The sequence below is a fragment of the Gopherus flavomarginatus genome, chromosome 10 (genome assembly GCF_025201925.1).
Source record: "Gopherus flavomarginatus isolate rGopFla2 chromosome 10, rGopFla2.mat.asm, whole genome shotgun sequence".
Taxonomy (NCBI): Eukaryota; Metazoa; Chordata; order Testudines; family Testudinidae; genus Gopherus; species Gopherus flavomarginatus.
In genome coordinates, this window is record NC_066626.1 from 62,830,602 (window position 1) to 62,849,835 (window position 19,234).

The 19,234-nt window shown below is 42.1% G+C and overlaps 1 protein-coding gene across 3 annotated transcripts in view; it reads right to left on the reverse strand.

Moving 5' to 3' along the window:
• The window catches only part of THSD7B (thrombospondin type 1 domain containing 7B), a 539,966-nt gene that overhangs the window by 39,207 nt on the left and 481,525 nt on the right, over positions 1-19,234 (reverse strand). The gene's annotated exons all lie outside the window — the stretch shown is intronic.

Here is a 19,234-nt window from a genome sequence, read left to right on the forward strand (position 1 = left end):
ACCAGCATCACCCGTTACTCTGGTTTCTACTCCACTGTTCCTCCTTGGATCAAATCTTGGGGCCGCAAGGGTATCCCCGCTCACTTTGTTTACTTCCCTCTCCAGGTTATGTTCTGGCGTGGAGATCTCCCGAACATTTCCCAACCATCTCCCCCAATTTTCTAGTTTAAAGCCCTCTTGATGAGGTCGGCGAGCCTCCATCCTAGAATTCTATTTCCCTCCTTGCTGAGATGAAGTCCATCCTGAGCAAACAGTCGTCTATTCGTAAATGCGTCCCAGTGACCGTACATCCCAAAGCCTTCCTTATAACACCACTCCCTGAGCCATCTGTTGATCGCCATAATCTTGTCACTTCTTCGTCTCCCCGCTCTAGGAACTGGCAGAATCCCACTGAAGATCACCTGAGCCTCGATGTCTTTAAGCCTCTTCCCCAGTCTGACATAGTCCTCCTTGATACAGTCCAGTGAGTAACTAGCTGTGTCGTTCGTTCCCACATGAAGGATAATCAACGGATTTTTTCCCGCTCCCGCTAAGATCGTATTCAGGCTCAAGTCCACATCCTGTATCTTAGCCCCCGGCAGACAGCACACTCTTCTGTTCTCCCGATCAGGTCTAGTTACAGGCCTATCTACTCTTCTCAGTAGAGAGTCTCCAATCACGTAGACTTGCCTTTTCCTGGTGACAATGCGATTCTCCGGTCTATCCCCCACAGCAGCTGGCTGTGATTCCTCCCGATTTGTATTTGCCCTCACAATCCTCCTAGGGCTCGTACTTGATGTTGCCTCCACTGACTGCTCCCCTCCATCTGCAGGACTAGCTGCTTGCCTCTTCTTCCTTGCCGTTACTCCTTCAGCAGCCTGCTGTGTTCCATCTTCATTTCCCAACTCAGCAAACCTATTCCTGAGTTCTATTTGTCCATCGCTGGCCCGTCTTATCTTCCCTGACATCAGTGGAGCTCCTCCCAATTCATACCAGTCAAAGTGAGAGCAGAATCTGTCCCTATCTTGGAAAGCAGCCAGTGATAGCTCAGCTGAATGCACTTGCCCAGCGTTAAGGGAATACTGTTATGTTCCTATAGTTATTTATCACCTTGTCAAATAGTTTTACATGGTAATCTTATTGAAATGTACATTGCTATTCAGGAAACAGTCATCTACTCATCTAAAATAAGCAATTGCTCTTAATTATCTGAAAACTAATCCCATGATAAGTGTCTACCAATAGTTTATTACCTTTCTTGCAATTAATTTGGCTGTTTGCCCTCACAGGAAAGAATAACTTAAATGATTTGCCAATAAGAATCAAAGAAGGTATCTCAGTAGACACTCCTAGTTAGTGTTCTTCTGCATAACTTTACTATACAAAAATCAATGAATGTGCTCAAAGAAGTAGATATGTGCCAGCTCTGAAATACCTGCTTCTGTTTCCTTCAACAGGATAATATGCAGGCAGACAATATGTACTCTTCGCAGGGATATAGCATCAGCCAGTTGTGCACGATTATAGGAGATTAACATAACTCAGCACAGCACATTGTTATATGCTGTCAAATTGGAACACAAATTTATTGGAAAGTAGGGCTATTTTCCCACTCAGGTATCTTCCTAGCCACAGCAGCTAGCAGAACAACCATGATTCAAACAGGTCAGAGTACATCTTGCATTTACTGATATCCAAATAAATAAGTAGTTTGCTGCAGCTCTGATAGCTGTCATTTTGATCAGTTCTGCTGATGAGCCATGATGTTTGGAAACAACAATATAAACAAACTAAATGCTTCCACTGTCTCTGAAAAATAAAAGATCTTAAAGGGAAAACGTTCAACTGATCAGGCTGTGTCTATGGGAAACATGCAAAAATGCAATCTATGCTAACTGTAACTAATATTTGGTAGCATTATTTGTTAAATTTCCCTTTACCTAAGTTGAAAAGTCAGTGTAGTGCTAGAATTGATTTTCTGGCCTTACTCTTCCGTGTTAACTATTTAAAAAATTGAAGCAAATATTTTTGGACTGAGTAAGAGGCAGGAGGGAATGACTTGCAATTAAAAAAATTAAGGCTGGTATTTTCAAAGCTCCCTTTTGCGCCTGAGTACTCAAATCCTATGGAACTTCAGTGAGATTTGGATACCTGACTTTTTTAGGAACCTTTGAAAATCCAGCCTAGAAGAATAAAATATTTACAGTCTGGTTAATCAACTAGGATGGGTATAACAGTGTGTGAGTAGTTGAGAGGTATAAATAGTAAACACTAAGAAGGAAGAGGGATTAGTTAGGGTAATACACAGCAGGCATGACGTAAACAAACATTTATGTTGCATACCAGGAAAAACTCCTAATGATGATATTATTAGTATCATAATCACTAGCTGTTTAGATCATTAGGTCCTGCATTGGGATCTGCCAGTGCAGACTTCTGTACCTGTTAGTAGAGTCACAGTGATGTCAGTCAGACTTTGCACATGGGTGCAGACTGCACATTAGTGTGTTTGGAAGGGAGACTTAAACAGCTCTGCAAACGTATAAGTGTATGTATACCAAACACGTCCCCACCCCAAAGAGCTTACCATCTAAACTAGACAACTAGACTAGAAATTATCTCAGGAAAACAAACTAGGAATAATTCCTGGAAGGAATGGATTTTGAAGAGGCAGGCTAGGGATACATATGAAGAGAGATTGATGCAAGAGCATGGGCCACAAAGCTGAGAGTGAAGGAGATGAAAGGAAAGAGTGACTATTGGGAGTATAGGGAGTGAGACGAGAAGAGGGAGGGAGCTATGAGCAAGGACAAGTTTTCGTATGCTCTTAAAGATAAAGAAGAGGCACTTGAATTTGATCTCATAAAAGAAACAAAGGAAATTATTCAGTTTTACCTGGAGGTGAAATGGTTGGAAGGGCTGAGCAGGAAGATGAATTCAGCAGCTTTTCAGGATGACTGGAGATAAGAGAGGAGGGTCAGGCAGGAGATGGTTCCTCTGATTAAGAGTGAAGCCCAAGGCATGGGCAGAGATTTGGATAGCGCAGAAAGAGGGGAAAGGATAGTATTATAAAGGAAGAAATTATAAGATATCATGAGTACTTTGCTCTGAAATGCTGTTCTGTGAGAGTGTTAGAGTCCTCATAATTTGAGACATCTGTCACTAGGCTGAGAAAGCAGTAGGAAATATACCCAGGGAAAAACTCAGTTTTAGAAGGAGATGGGTTAGATAAGACTTAACAGTTTTCGTTCATTGCTAATATATATAAATTTATATTTTTCATACAAAAGTATTACTGAGATTCAACAGCATCTTATGGAGTTTCTTCACTTCTGACAAATCTTAGTCCTTTAAATAGATGTCATAACTGAATGTCTTTTCAAAGAGTTTGTTCTCTCCTAGTGTTCTAGTAATAACTATTATTTTCTTTGATCAAAGATTAATCTTCTTTTTACTAGTTAGGTAAGTGATTATCCTTTGGTAAGGTAGTCCAGTTGGTTCGTGCCCTGCATGAGCTTGTGTTTCTTGTAGAGGAAAAGAACTGTAACTTGAATCTACACTATAATTTGCATTATATTTGTACAGATAAACAGTGGTTTCTTTCCACACAGTGGGCTACTGGTGGGTGTAAAGCTGAAAGGTAGGGAGGGGAAAAAAGTGATGCAACGAAAAGACTGCAGATTCAGGGTCTGAAAACAAGATATGTTGTTATTAAAGTACTTATGAGAGTTGTGTGCCTAACTACTGTATATGCCTTTAAAAATCTTTTTCATAGACTCATAGACTCAGACTCTAGGACTGGAAGGGACCTCGAGAGGTCATCGAGTCCAGTCCTCTGCCCTCATGGTAGGACCAAATACTGTCTAGACCATCCCTGATAGACATTTATCTAACTGAGGGCTTGGCTACACTCACACTTTACAGCGCTGCAACTGGGGTGTGAAAATACACCCCCCTGAGCACTGCAAGATACAGCACTGTAAAGCGTCAGTGTAATCAGGGCAGCAGCGCTGGGAGCGCGGCTCCCAGAGCTGCACGCTACACCCGTAAGGGATGTGGTTTACATGCAGCGCTGGGAGAGCTCTCTCCCAGCGCTGCCGCTCTGACTACACTCACACTTCACAGCGCTGCCGCGGCAGTGCTTTGAAATTCCAAATGTAGCCATACCCCTACTCTTAAATATCTCCAAAGATGGAGATTCCACAACTTCCCTAGGCAATCTATTCCAGTGTTTAACTACCCTGACAGTTAGGAACTTTTTCCTAATGTCCAACCTAAATCTCCCTTGCTGCAGTTTAAGCCCATTGCTTCTTGTTCTATCATTGGAGGCTAAGGTGAACAAGTTTTCTCCCTCCTCCTCATGACATCCTTTTAGATACCTGAAAACTGCTATCATGTCCCCTCTCAGTCTTCTCTTTTCCAAACTAAACAAACCCAATTCCTTCAGCCTTCCTTCATAGGTCATGTTCTCAAGACCTTTAATCATTCTTGTTGCTCTTCTCTGGACCCTCTCCAATTTCTCCACATCTTTCTTGAAATGCGGTGTTCAGAACTGGACACAATACTCCAGTTGAGGCCTAACCAGCGCAGAGTAAAGCGGAAGAATGACTTCTTGTGTCTTGTTTAGAACACACCTGTTAATGCATCTCAGAATCACGTTCGCTTTTTTTGCAACAATATCACACTGTTGACTCATAGTAAGCTTGTGGTCTACTATGACCCTTAGATCTCTTTCTGCCATACTCCTTCCTAGACAGTCTCTTCCCATTCTGAATGTGTGAAACTGATTGTTCCTTCTTAAGTGGAGCACTTTGCATTTATCTTTATTGAACTTCATCCTGTTTACCTCAGACCATTTCTCCAATTTGTCCAGATCATTTTGAATTTTGACCCTGTCCTCCAAAGCAGTTGCAATCCCTCCCAGTTTGGTATCATCCACAAACTTAATAAGCTTACTTTCTATGCCAACATCTAAATCGTTGATGAAGATATTGAACAGAGCCGGTCTCAAAACTGACCCCTGCGGAACCCCACTTGTTATACCTTTCCAGCAGGATTGGGAGCCATTAATAACTACTCTCTGAGTACGGTTATCTAGCCAGTTATGCACCCACCTTATAGTAGCCCCATCTAAACTGTATTTTCCTAGTTTATCTATAAGAATATCATGCGAGACTGTATCAAATGCCTTACTAAAGTCTAGGTATATCACATCCACCGCTTCTCCCTTATCCACAAGGCTCATTATCCTATCACAGAATGCTATCAGATTAGTTTGACACGATTTGTTCTTTACAAATCCATGCTGGCTATTCCCTATCACCTTACCACCTTCCAAGTGTTTGCAGATGATTTCTTTAATTATCTGCTCCATTATCTTCCCTGGCACAGAAGTTAAACTAACTGGTCTGTAGTTTCCTGGGTTGTTTTTATTTCCCTTTTTATAGATGGGCACTATATTTGCCTCCTTCCAGTCTTCTGGAATCTCCCCCGTTTCCCATGATTTCCCAAAGATAATAGCTAGAGGCTCAGATACCTCCTCTATTAACTCCTTGAGTATTCTAGGATGCATTTCATCAGGCCCTGGTGACTTGCAGGCATCTAACTTTTCTAAGTGATTTTTTACTTGCTCTTTTTTTATTTTATCTTCTAAACCTACCCTCTTCCCGTAAGCATTCACTATATTAGACATTCCTTCAGACTTCTCAGTGAAGACCGAAACAAAGAAGTCATTAAGCATCTCTGCCATTTCCAAGTCTCCCGTTACTGTTTCCCCCTCCTCACTGAGCAGTGGGCCTACCCTGTCCTTGGTCTTCCTCTTGCTTCTAATGTATTGATAAAAAGTCTTCTTGTTTCCCTTTATTCCCATAGCTAGTTTGAGCTCATTTTGTGCCTTTGCCTTTCTAATCTTGCCTCTGCATTCCTGTGTTATTTGCCTATATTCGTCCTTTGTAATCTGACCTAGTTTCCATTTTTTATATGATGCCTTTTTATTTTGTAGGTCACGCAAGATCTCGTGGTTAAGCTAAGGTGGTCTTTTGCCACATTTTCTATCTTTCCTAACCATCGGAATAGCTTACTTTTGGGCCCTTAATAGCGTCCCTTTGAAAAACTGCCAACTCTCCTCAGTTGTTTTTCCCCTCAGTCTTGATTCCCATGGGACCTTACCTATCAGCTCTCTGAGCTTACCAAAATCCGCCTTCCTGAAATCCATTGTCTCTATTTTGCTGTACTCCCTTCTACCTTTCCTTAGAATTGCAAACTCTATGATTTCATGATCACTTTCACCCAAGCTTCCTTCTACTTTCAAATTCTCAATGAGTTCCTCCATATTTGTTAAAATCAAGTCTAGAACAGCTTCCGCCCTAGTAGCTTTTTCAACTTTCTGAAATAAAAAGTTGTCTGCAATGCAGTCCAGGAACTTATTGGATAGTCTGTGCCCCGCTGTGTTATTTTCCCAACATATATCTGGATAGTTGAAGTCCCCCATCACCACCAAATCTTGGGCTTTGGATGATTTTGTTAGTTGTTTGAAAAAAGCCTCATCCACCTCTTCCGCCTGACTAGGTGGCCTGAAGTAGACTCCCAGCACAGCATCACCCATTTTTTTTACCCCTTTTAGCTTAACCCAGAGACTCTCAACACTTCCATCTCCTATGTCCATCTCCACCTCAGTCCAAGTGTGTACATTTTTAATATATAAGGCAACACCTCCTCCCTTTTTCCCCTGTTTATCCTTCCTGAGCAAACTATACCCATCCACACCAACATTCCAGTCGTGTGTATTATCCCACCAAGTTTCAGTAATGCCAACAATGTCATAGTTGTATTTATTTATTAGCACTTCCAGTTCTTCCTGCTTATTACCCATACTTCTTGCATTTGTATATAGGCATCTAAGATACTGGTTTGATCTTGCCTCCCAGCTTTGCCCTGACCCTCCTTTCTCTCTGCCATTATAGCCCGTGCTCCCTCCTGTTTCCAACCCATCTCCTAGGTCTTGTTCCCCACTTACCTGTGGGGTTTGCTCACCTGTCCCCATCGAACCTAGTTTAAAGCCCTCCTTACTAGGTTAACCAGTCTGTGGGCAAATAAGGCCTTTCCCCTCCTCGAAAGGTGAACGCCATTTGTGCCTAGCAGTCCTTCCTCGAATAGCATCCCGTGGTCGAGGAAGCCAAAGCTCTCCTGGCGACACCATCTTCGCAGCCAGGCATTCACCTCCACGATGCATCTGTCTCTGCCCGGGCCCCTACCTTCGACAGGAAGAATCGAAGAGAATACCACCTGCGCTCCAAACTCCTTCACCTGTACTCCCAGAGCCCTGTAGTCACTCTTGATCTGCTCAGTGTCACACCTCACAGTATCATTTGTGCACACATGGATGAGTAGCATGGGGTAGTAGTCAGAAGGCTGGATAATCCTCGACAATGCCTCTGTAACATCTCGGATATGGGCCCCTGGCAGGCAGCATACCTCCCGGGATGAACGGTCAGGGCAACAGATGGGTGTCTCCGTCCCCCTCAGCAGAGAGTCTCTACTACTCATGTCTACTATTTTTTTGTACCACATAGTTACATATCCCATGAATAATTTTTTTACCCCAATTCACTGTGAGGGGGAGGGAATTATTTGTAGGTGAAATATTTAGCCTACAAAAATGAAGGCAGAGCTGGGGCTTAATTGAAAACCCTTTACAAACAAGTTCCAAGACAAGGTCCCTGACAATCCAGGCACTCAATCCTGCTTTCACTGAAACAAATGGTAATTCTGATCTTAACTTCAATGGTAATAGGCTCAGGCCCTAAAATTAGGCTCAGGCCCTAAAATTAGGGTATGTCTACACTACCCGTTGGATCGGTGGGCAACAATCGATCTAGTGGGGATCAATTTATCGTGTCTAGTCTAGACATGATAAATCGACCCCCAAGTGCTCTCCCCTCAATTCCTGTACTCCAGCGCCATGAGAGGCGCAGGAAGGGTCGAAGGGGGACCGGTAGCAGTCGACTCACCGCGGTGAAGACACCACTGTAAGTCAATCTAAGTACGTCAACTTCAGCTACGTTATTCATGTAGCTGAAGTTGTGTAACTTAGATCAATCCCCCACCCCTAGTGTAGACCAGGGCTTAGAGTCTGAAGTCAGTAACACTTTCACTTGCACAAGTGTGTCAAACTCAGCTACAAGGAGTTTTCTTAGCCACATAACTTTACTTAACTTTACTGACACGAGCATCTTCCAATTCCTATCTCTAGATGACATGTATGGTGTTGAACTGGACTCAGAGATTAGTTTATATGAATTACCAAAATACAAAAGCATGCAGGAAGCAAACCATTTCAAAACCAGATGGGATTAGCGTGTGCCACAAAAGCACAGTCACTTCAGAAGCTGTGAAAGACATCATCTTCATTCCAACAGAGCAAATCTTGGTAAATACACCTCTACCTCGATATAACGCTGTCCTTGGGAGCCAAAAAATCTTACCATGTTATAGGTGAAATCACATTATATCAAACTTGATTTGATCCGCCAGAGCATGCAGCCCCACCCCCCCGAGTGCTGCTTTACCGTGTTATATCTGAATTCATGTTATATCAGAGTAGAGGGGTATAATTACTGTATTTCTTTTAATCCGCTGTGGCCACTTGGCCCCACTATAAGCTAACACAAAAGGAAATACAAGTATAACCAAGCACAGAGAATCCACCTTTGTTTTGACAAAGAGAAGACATTTATATAACATAAGAAAAGTTTGTTGTGGAAGAGAATGGTAAAAGACGAGGAATACAATTGTAAGGCTATAAAATGCTAGGTTGCCAGATATGAGTTTTACAGTGTTCCTAACATATATCTAACAGTCCCTAGTATATCACAATTTAAGCCTCGTTTATGATTCAGAAATGAGTAATCTATCTATGTACCTAGTTTCTCATAACCAAGCAGTACAAAAGTTGTAACACATTAGCCAATTTAATTTATTGAAATGCTTGTGGATTGCACTATATATGGCTAGCTACATTATGTTTAACAAACTACTCAAAGAGACACGCAACTCTTAAACTTGAGTACGTGCAGCCGTAGCAAGTGGTTTTGACCAGTTTTGACTGTGTTATGAGCCATTCATCATAATCTTCATGAAGATGTAAATGTTCTATACAATAACATAACTAGTCCATTATAATATAAATGTATTAGCCTATATTGTTCATGTGGGCTTTCCGCACTCTTAATTTTTTAAAAGGCACCGATATGTTCATTCATCCTGTACTTATTAAAATAGTTATTCTTTCCTCACTGATTTTCAGGCAAACTTTAAAATAAAGCAAGAAACCTGGACTATACTGCATAGTTATATAAAAGCAGACATAGGAAATGTATTTGGTAATAATTAGCACTAATATGGTGCTTTATACTTTCAAAGCACTGTACAACATCTCTTTCAGGTACATTTTCCTCATTTAACAGGTGGGAAAACAAAGAGAGAGAGCAAAACTTCTGACCTCATTTATATCAATGCAATTTCATTGATTTCTAGAGGGTGGCATGTGTGTAACTGCAGGCAGTATTTGGCCTAGACAGGCTAAGTGATTTGCCCAAGGCATATACATAGTTAGTGGCAGAGCTGAAGTTAGAAATCCAGTGTTTCTTGCCACCACTCCATTACTTAAACTGCAGAACTTTGCACTCATTTATCCACAGGCACAGCGCCAACAGAAATAGTGTAAATTTTCCCCATAATGTCCCTTGACTAGAATACTTCCCACCCTCCACTTGGATAGCCCATCTCTAGTTTTGGAAATATAATTCCATGTCTATTTAATTCTTTACTCCAGTCTCTGTGTCTTGAAGTCTCTGAACAGACTACTGATAAAGGTATCAGTTGTGATGAAAACTTTACTAATGTATACAGTTGTCTATCAAGAACAGAAATGAGACCACTATTTCATTTCCAACTGCCTCTGTAGGGAAAGCATTTCCAGCCATCACCAATTCAGACCTGTCATCTAAAATTAAAGCCCATGCCAAGTCTACAAGCCAACCAAATCTCTTGCTCCCACTTCTAAAATCCGTTGGTATTTAAACACTATACAGATTTAAGAGAATAATAATTTAATTGTTACGTATATGGCACCACCATGTGGAGAACAACCACTGAAGTAGGAACAGCTGCTCTCACTGAGTATATATGTAACCTTGTATTATTAACTAATTTCAGACTCTTTACTGTAAATGCCAACAGCTGAGGCAAACAAGGAGGTCACTCAGATCTGATATGGGGGCTATGACTGTTATCAGCATGATAGCAGAGGGCTAACAAAATAAAATTGAGATAATTATTCCAGGGACTTGCAGCACAACTTGCATATTAACTCAGCTTAAAATGCTTTGATGAATTCAATTGAAGTCAATTAATTACATTTCCAAGTCAGATGAATACACAGTCAAGATACTGCAGGTACTGCATGTTATTTGATCACTGAATATTTAACAGAGATGGCAGAGTTTCAGTTTCTGGACTGTTTAGCTAGTTCTTTGAGCAATCAAATGATGTCTGAACACATTATTGTAACTGGAACTAATATGAAATCTCTAAAGCCAAATGCAAATCAATCTAATTTCTGAATGATTTTTCAAAACAGGCAAGCTTCAAACTGTTTTTATTTTGAAATGAATTAAAGCCTTCACGTTGAAATTACATGGATGTTCCTTAGTTACAAAGAAGAAAACTTTATGGGCCAGAAGACAGTCTTCAACCAGTGGAAGCCATGTTGGATTTACTCCTTACTGTTAAGGGAATGTAAGAATAATAGGGAAGCTTAGAATAAGTGACCTTGAGCTCACTGGGTTCAGCAAAGAAAAGAATGGAATGATAGAAAGCAACATTCAAGTGTTAGACTTCAGAAAGGCACATTTTGGGTAATTGAGAAAGGTAGCGTACAATGGGAAGAAGTATTAAAATCCGCCACTGAGCAGTAATGGTGAGAAATCCCTATAGGTGATCCCTAAAGGCACTATAACCAAAGTACAAGCTGCAGTTCAACTGGAAAAAAAGAATGGAAGATGGAGCTGCAGAAAAATCTGAAATGAATCAAAACCACACTGGAAACAGAAAAGGGAGTGAGCAAACAAACACAAATTCTTCGAATCAGAGGAAGTGTCCAGAAAAGAGAAGAGCGGGGGAAAAAATCAAAGTTTATGATAATCAAAGAAGTATAACTAAGGCCTTTTAGAAATATATCAGGTGAAAGAAGTATTGAGGAGTTCATTATTTGAGCACTGGCCACTTTCAAGTCCGACTGATTTCAAGAGGAGTCAAGGGCACACAGTGTCTTGAAGGTTAGGAATCCACAAGAGGAAGAGGACATATAAAACTATATTGAACAAGATACTAAAAAGTACACCACAGGGAACAATCCTTCATTGACAAGGAATAGACTGGATGATCTAAGACAGGGGTCGGCAACTTTTCAGAAGTGGTGTGCCAAATCTTCATTTATTCACTCTAATTTAAGGTTTCATGTGCCAATAATACATTTTAACATTTTTAGAAGGTCTCTTTCTATAAGTCTATAATATATAACTAAATGATTGTTGTATGTAAAGTAAATAAGGTTTTTAAAATGTTTAAGAAGCTTCATTTAAAATTAAATTAAAATATAGAGCCCCCCGCACCGGTGGCCAGGGCCGCCCAGAGGATTCAGGGGGCCTGGGACAAAGCAATTTTGGGGGCCCCTTCCATAAAAAAAATTGCAATACTATAGTCTCATGGGGGCCCCTGAGGGGCCCGGGCAAATTGCCCCACTTGCTCCCCTCCACGGGTGGCCATGGGAAAAATAAACCTTCTGCATCTCGGCAAAAACCCAGTTCTGAGAAAACTTCTTTACAAGGTATCACTGGTTCTCAGAATCAGCCAGTGCTAAAAGGCACTAAAGCTCATTAAAAGGGTTGGACAAATATTTTCCGTCAAAACTTTTTCTGGATCGAAAATTAGGGGCTTTTAAAAAGCAGAAAAAAAATCATGGACAATGTCTGCTTTCCTTCAAAATGTGTTGTGTTTTTTTAATTGAAAAGCTGAAATTAGTCTGCCAAAACCTGAATATGGGTTGGGGTTTCAGAAGTGTGTGGCCAAATATTTGCTGCTTGCTGTTTTTGATTGTTTAAAGAAACAATAAAAAATTCTGCTTAAAAAAATCCAAAGCTTTTGAACCACCTCAGCCTGTGACCAAATGCCTGAGCTCATCCAGTCAGAGATTTTTCCAGGTTTCTGATACTCTGCTGGCTTCCTTGACTCATATCTGTCTCCATAACTTTGGGTTCATTTAGGTTAGAACATAAGAACAGCCATACTGGGTCAGACCAAAAGTCCATCCAGCCCAGTATCCTGTCTACTGACAATGGCCAATGCCAAGTGTCCCAGAAGGGGTGAACCTAACAGGTAATGATCAAGTTATCTCTCCCCTGCCATCCATCTCCACCCTCTAACAAACAGAGGCTAGGGACACCATTCATTACCTATCTTGGCTAATAGCCATTAATGGACTTAACCTCCATGCATTTATCTGTTTCCTAGAGACGGCTCCATGGGGTCCCTCACAAACTGGAGACAGTTACTGTGGGTTTGTTTTTAGTATAGCTTATGTACATACTCAACGAATTGAGCATTTGAGCTTGTTCCAGAATCTGGGATGAGCCTATGTTGTGAAAACTGACATGCTCAAAATAGCACCTGCATGTGAATGGACAGAGGGTGCTAAAATTAAATTAACCCAGGGGTTCTCAAACTGAGGGTAGGGACCCCTCAGGGAGTCACAAGGTTATTACTGGGGGCTGTGAGCTGTCAGCCTCCACCTCAAACCCCGCTTTGCCTCCAGCATTTATAATAATATATAAAAAAGTGTTTTCAATTTATAAGGGGGGAGGGGTCGCACTCAGAGGTTAGCTACATGAAAGGGGTCACCAGGACACAAGTTTGAGAACCACTGAATTAACCCCTCTGAAGCCTCAGGGAATGCAGGGGACGGGTCTCCCTTGATAGGGTTGGGAAGGAGGTAGGTGGTGCAGGATATTGCTCTTCTCATGTGATCCCTCCCCCAGTGGCTAATTTTAAATGAAGCTACCCTCCCCTGACATGAATCTCCCTATGGCACTGAAATTAAATATAGACGATAATTTTGGCATTTGAGAAGTGAAAGGGATGGTAGCCCTAATGGAAAATCTGACAGCTTGGCTCTTCTGCAAGCCTCAAACTGCTGAATGAGCTTTAGGATAGGGAATGCTGTGCCTCCCAAACAGCCTGGCCCTGCCCCCTATCTGACCCCCACCCACTTCCTGCCCCCCGACTGCCTGCCCCCCTCAGAATCCCTGACCCATCCTGCTCCTTGCCCCCTCACCATCCCCTAGAGACCCCACCACCACCACCACCCCGGGACCCCACCCCTGCTCCCTGTCCCCTGACTTCCTTGACCCCTATCCACCCCCCTGCTGAGTCCTGACACCCCCCCGCAAGGCCCAGGATCCAACCGCCCGTTCCCTGTCCCCTGACCGCCCCCCCAACCTCTGCCCCCTCCATGTGCCCTGACTGTCCCTGGGACTCCCTGCCCCTTTATCCAACCCCCCCCAGCCCCAGCCTCTTACCCCCGGCTCCCCCCTCACCTGGAGCCTCAGCGCATTGTATCCAGGAGCATCCCTGAACAGAACAGTGGTGCAGCGTGGATCCGGTGGGGCCTGAGCTCCGCCCGGCTCAGAGCCATGTGATAAGGGGGCAGGGCTGTGAGCTCCAGGCTGAGCGGAGGGAGCTGAGCTCAGCCTGGAGCTCCCAGACCCACCCCCTTACCACACAGCTCTGAGCAGGGCAGGTCTCAGGCCCTGCTGGAGCCACGCTGCAGTGCTGTCCAGGGACTCTCCTGGATGCGCTGAGGCTCCGGGAGAGGGGCGGGACTGGGGCGGGAGCCTCACCCATTCTCTTTGGGGGCCCCTGAGGAGCTCGGGGCCTGAGGCAAATTGCCCCACTTGCCCCCTCCTCTGGGCAGCCCAGCCGGTGGCCAGGACCTGGGCAATGCGAGTGCCCTGAAAACCAGCTCGCGTGCCACCTTTGGCACCCGTGCCATAGATTGCCTACCACTGGTCTAAGAGATCCATGTCCAACTGCTATGATTCTGTGAATCTCCTACTGAAACGAGTTTATTATCAATCAATATCCAAAGCACTTGAACTCAAGAAAAAGCAGTATACCCAGGTGTCTGGGAAGGAATTCTACCACGATAAGAATCATAATCAAGTATTTTTCAATCTAAGACTCAAAAGGGTGGGTCATTTCAGAGATAGCTATGACATGGTGGCCATTTAGTCCTGTCAACTGCTGAGAAGTTTCATGAACACTGACAATTCTCAAGAGAGCCACAAATATCATGGGGATGGAGAAGCAACTCTTGTGAGTCTACAATTTTCCACAATACTTTCTGGCAACCTGTCTCACAAAAATCTATCACTAAATGTGTGTGAAATATTTCAAACCATATATATATATATACACACATACACATATACACACACACGCACATGCACATATACACACACTAAAAGGCTAGTCTGAATTTTTTTGTTTGCATTTTGAGACAATCTCATTCAAAATTTTGATAAATATTTGAATAAACCATGTATCCAATTTCTTGAAATAGTTCCATTTTTTAAGTGAAAACGGCCTTTCATTGAAAGCCAAAAACTTGTGTTTCACACATTTTCCGTTTGAAAACAGCCATTTTGTTGCAATTTTGAATAAAGCAAAAATGTGAGGGTTGAAAATTGTATTCAACAAAACAGCAACCTCTGTTGTATATAATTCTACCAAACAACAGTTTTTAATTTCACTTAAGTTTAGCTATGACCCTCTCAGAAATCAGTACAAACCTTAACTTGGTCATCGTTTCCAATATCTTCTTTAAAAGGGCTCAGTACTGCACGACAGCAGTCAGTGGAAGCTTTCCCATTGATTTTAATGGGAGGAAGATCAGGCCGCATACGTATAATTTTGACAATCATGCTTTGCCTTGAGAGTATACTAATAGATCCATGATTAATAAATTTGCTATCCTCTATTTTATATGTCTCATAATCTAACCCAAAATCATTTAAAATAATTTCACAGTTCTACCACTGAAATTTTTTTGGTGACCTAAATGGAATGAGAAAATATTTCAGCTCATTTCTTTGTGGCCAGCTGTTCACACTACAAAAACAGCCATCATAAACAACAGTAACTGGCAGCAGTGTTGGCAGCATCAGTAGGGAGCCCATGGATCTGACATACTTTGAAATGAAAATATGTTATCACTCCTAGACGAAGACTGTTTGAAATATGTTGGCTGAAGTGTCATGAGGAAGCACGCACCACCATTGTCCATGCTGTGCTTATCCTGTGGGTAAATAAAGGTCACAATAACAAATACATGAGTGAGTGATAACAAATACCTTCACTTTGTGCATACAAAATACTTGTGTGTACACTTTACACATTCAAAAGCTATTCACATGCAAATGTCTGCACCTGCAAAACTTGGGCACATGTATGTATAGGTGCATATGCAAGAAGCATGGTAAAGGCCTTGCTGAAAACGTACCCCTTAGTATCTCAATCTAATATTTTTCATTGGTCACTCTGTGTTCACATACTACAACCACCTCCAATTTCTTTATGTCTGTCGTCAGCAACACCATTGTCAATATGAGCAACTATTCTAGAAATTTGTAAAAACCACAGTGATTTGCTTTTCACTCTTTGATAGAGCCTTGTTTACTCTGTAGTGGCCAAACTTATTTTATTCCAAAAGTGGTGCTGCTATAGAAAATTGTCAGAGCCTAAGTTTGTCTGTCAACTAGTGCTGTTGTTAATAATTTGCATCCATATAACACCTTTCATCAAAGGATATCAGTGTATTTTACAATCACAATTTACTTAAACCTCCAAGCAACTTGTGAAGAAGGTGTTGTTAATTATTATACCCATTTTAGAAATGATTAAATTGAAATACAAGGAGGTTAAGTGATTTTCCCAAGATCACAAAATGCGTCAGTGAACAGACATGAGAACTGAAGCATCCTGATTCCCAGTTCTCTACTTGAATCATCATACTCCCTATCTTCCTATAGTATTTGCTTTTATTGAAGTATCTGTGATACAAACCAAGATATTGCAGTTCTAATCAGGATCCCTGTCTCTTCAAAGGCTCCAAACTGGTCTCATAGTTCTGTTAGGACTGGTAAGGCACAGAGCACTTCTTGCATGGCACTGAGGGCATTGAACTCCCACTGAGCCAATGCCCTTTGACTATGGGGCAAGTGACAAGTCCTGAGTTCTCATTTCATTTCTCTGACTCTGCCACTTTGGGAGTTGAGGGCATTTAGCACCTAAAATGCCTATTATTTTGCTTAATGAAATATAACAGTAGGATTTTCAAATGTGCTCAGTGCCGGCCTCGCTCTGTTCTCACTGAAGTTATCACTGACTCATATGAGAGCTATATTAGGCCAATAGCGAACAATTCTGAAAAATGTACCCATGAAGACCAGTGCCCTCTTTGCTGTTAAGAAACAGAGCTGTTTAATTATCTGTGTTACTCAAAATAGCATAGGAGTTGAATGTCTTGGTGACTCTCTAAAATGCTTGAAGAAAAGGATCATCTTCATTTCACAATTTACATCAAGTATTCAGAGTCCTCTGTGCACAGATTTCAGTCTGCATTAAGACCTCACAATATGCATGTTGTCAACTAGAGATACTGAATTATACCTCAAAGACCTGGATAACTCCTAACACAGGATACCCATTTAACTGAAGTCAGGATGGATATTTAATTACTGTAGTACAGCTGCCCAGGAAGAGGTTTCACAGGGTCAGTACTAGAAATTTTGTTTCACTGGTGCTGTCATGTAATTTTTGTAGCAGTGTGGTCAGAAATGATATCTTATCACAGTGGTTAAAAGTTGGAGGTTTTTTAACCTCTGAGTTTCAACACACTCATTATAAAAGGTGACATGCATTGCTTTTTCCCAAAATAATCCTTGTCCCCACCTGAAAGAAAACCTGATATCTATTTCTGTTCTTTGTAGCACAAAGTTTAAGACCTCATGCATTTGGCACTTCAAAATGTTATGACTGAGACTTGGTCTGGCTTTTATTCCTTAGAACCCAAAGTACCATCTCTACCACAGGAATCCTCTTTCATGTTACCACTTGAATGGTTGGCTTAGTGATAGAGCTGAAACTGAGTCTCTGTTTGATTAGTAGATTGTACTTGGAACATCATTTAATAAGTCTCAGACCCAAACAAGCTACTGCTTACACTTAATATTCCCACCCATTAATTGTCATTAGTTTGTTAGGCAAGCTGTATACACAGTTCAAGAATATAAATCCAGGACATAACTTCCTAAAGCTAAACTCCATGCTTTTCCTTCACTGAAGTGTATTTAAACTAACAATATGTTTTATCTAACTTGTATAGTTTCTTGGCCAAGATTCACAATGCAGGAGGACTAGCTGGCTCACCAGCCAGGACGCTACACCACTATCACACTCCACAGTATTTCCTCCCCTGTGCAGATTTTCCCCAACCTAGAACCAGACACTGCCTCCTTACTACAGAATCTCCTCACACAGATCCTTGTGCTGGTCGTAGTTGTGGGTTGGTAGTATTTATAGGCAGGGCCGGCTCCAGGGTTTTTGCAGCCCCAAGCAGCAAAAAGGAAAAAAAAAAAAGCCGCGATCGCGATCTGCTGCTCTACCGCTGCCGCTTCAGTCTTCGGCGGTAATTCGGCGGCTAGTCCTTTGCTCCGAGAGGGAGTGAGGGACCCACTGTCGAATTGCCGCCGAAGACCTGGACGTGCCGCCCCTCTCCATTGGCTGCCCCAAGCAGCTGCTTGCTGGGCTGGTGCCTGGAGGCGGTCCTGTTCATAGGTGCAAACAAATCTGATCCTGTAATTCTTATTCACGTGAGTAGCCCCACTGAGCATGTGGGACAACTTATAGTGGTAAGAACCATGTTTGTTAGTTGCTTTTGCAAGATCAGACCTCACTTTATAAACTCTTCAAGACAAAGCGTCATTATTTTATGTCTGTTAAGCACCTACACACACACACACACACACTCCTCCCTTTCACAGCAAGTGGGTAGCATAACTTTTAAAAACAAACAGTCTGTTCAGTAAACTGAATTGGTGCTGACACTTCTAATGCCCTAAAATTTCTGGTTTAGCACCTTCCAATGGTGAGTCTGTCACAAAACATAGGACAAAAGGGAAACATTTACAGAGTTGGTCATTCCATGATAGCACAAACAACAACTAATTCCATTCCTGGAAACACTCGCTGGTCAAGAAAAAGACATTTCCCAAGACTAGCTGCTGCTATCACAGTGGGAGTTTGAAAAGCTATCCAAGAAACAGATATAGGTTCGGAACAAAGTGTTACACTGCATCAAAGCCCTGCTGCACTAAGGATAAGTACCGGAATGAAAATACAATTTTTATTTGACATGTCCCCATGTGGAAGAAGAGAAGCTTGCCTGATTGTGCAAGGAAACTTTCTGCGCCTGCAATAATGGAAACACATGCCCAATAATGATCACACTTTTGATAATGAACCCTGTAACACAGGGACAATGTTTATCTGTCACTTAAGTACAGTGCTCTCATATAGATAAATTACACAAGACAGGTATGTTACAAAACCTGTCTTGATTTTTCTAAGTTAAAATAATAAAGTAAAGCTGGGCAATTATTGTGTGAATCATAACACTGGTGAGTGAGAAACCCTGCTATGTCATACCCACCAGGACCAAAAATCTGCACAAGATTCAGAGTTTCCTTCCATCCTTCTCTGGGAGGGAGTGTTTGGGGGTAACGTCATGAATATAGCGACACTTACAAAGGGCATTTGGATAGTGGCGTGTGCCTTTGTGCAATTCACAGTCCTCTCCTTTCCTCATGGCACTATAGCTCAATCATGCAACACTGGGCTTATCGCTAATTGCTGTCCCAAACACTGCCTCAAGAGTGTTTCAAGGTGTGGAGAAGGAAGCAGTGCCAGATAATGCAATTCTCTTCAGGTTTGAGGGGGGAAAACAGTTATCTTCTCAGCCCCAACCTTGCTTTTCCCAGAGCCAGGTGGCTCCAGCGCTATGGTTGACCTGTAAATACCTATGAGAGTTATATAACTCCCCTGTAAAATACTTCCCTGTGCCCAGCACAGACGGCCTTTC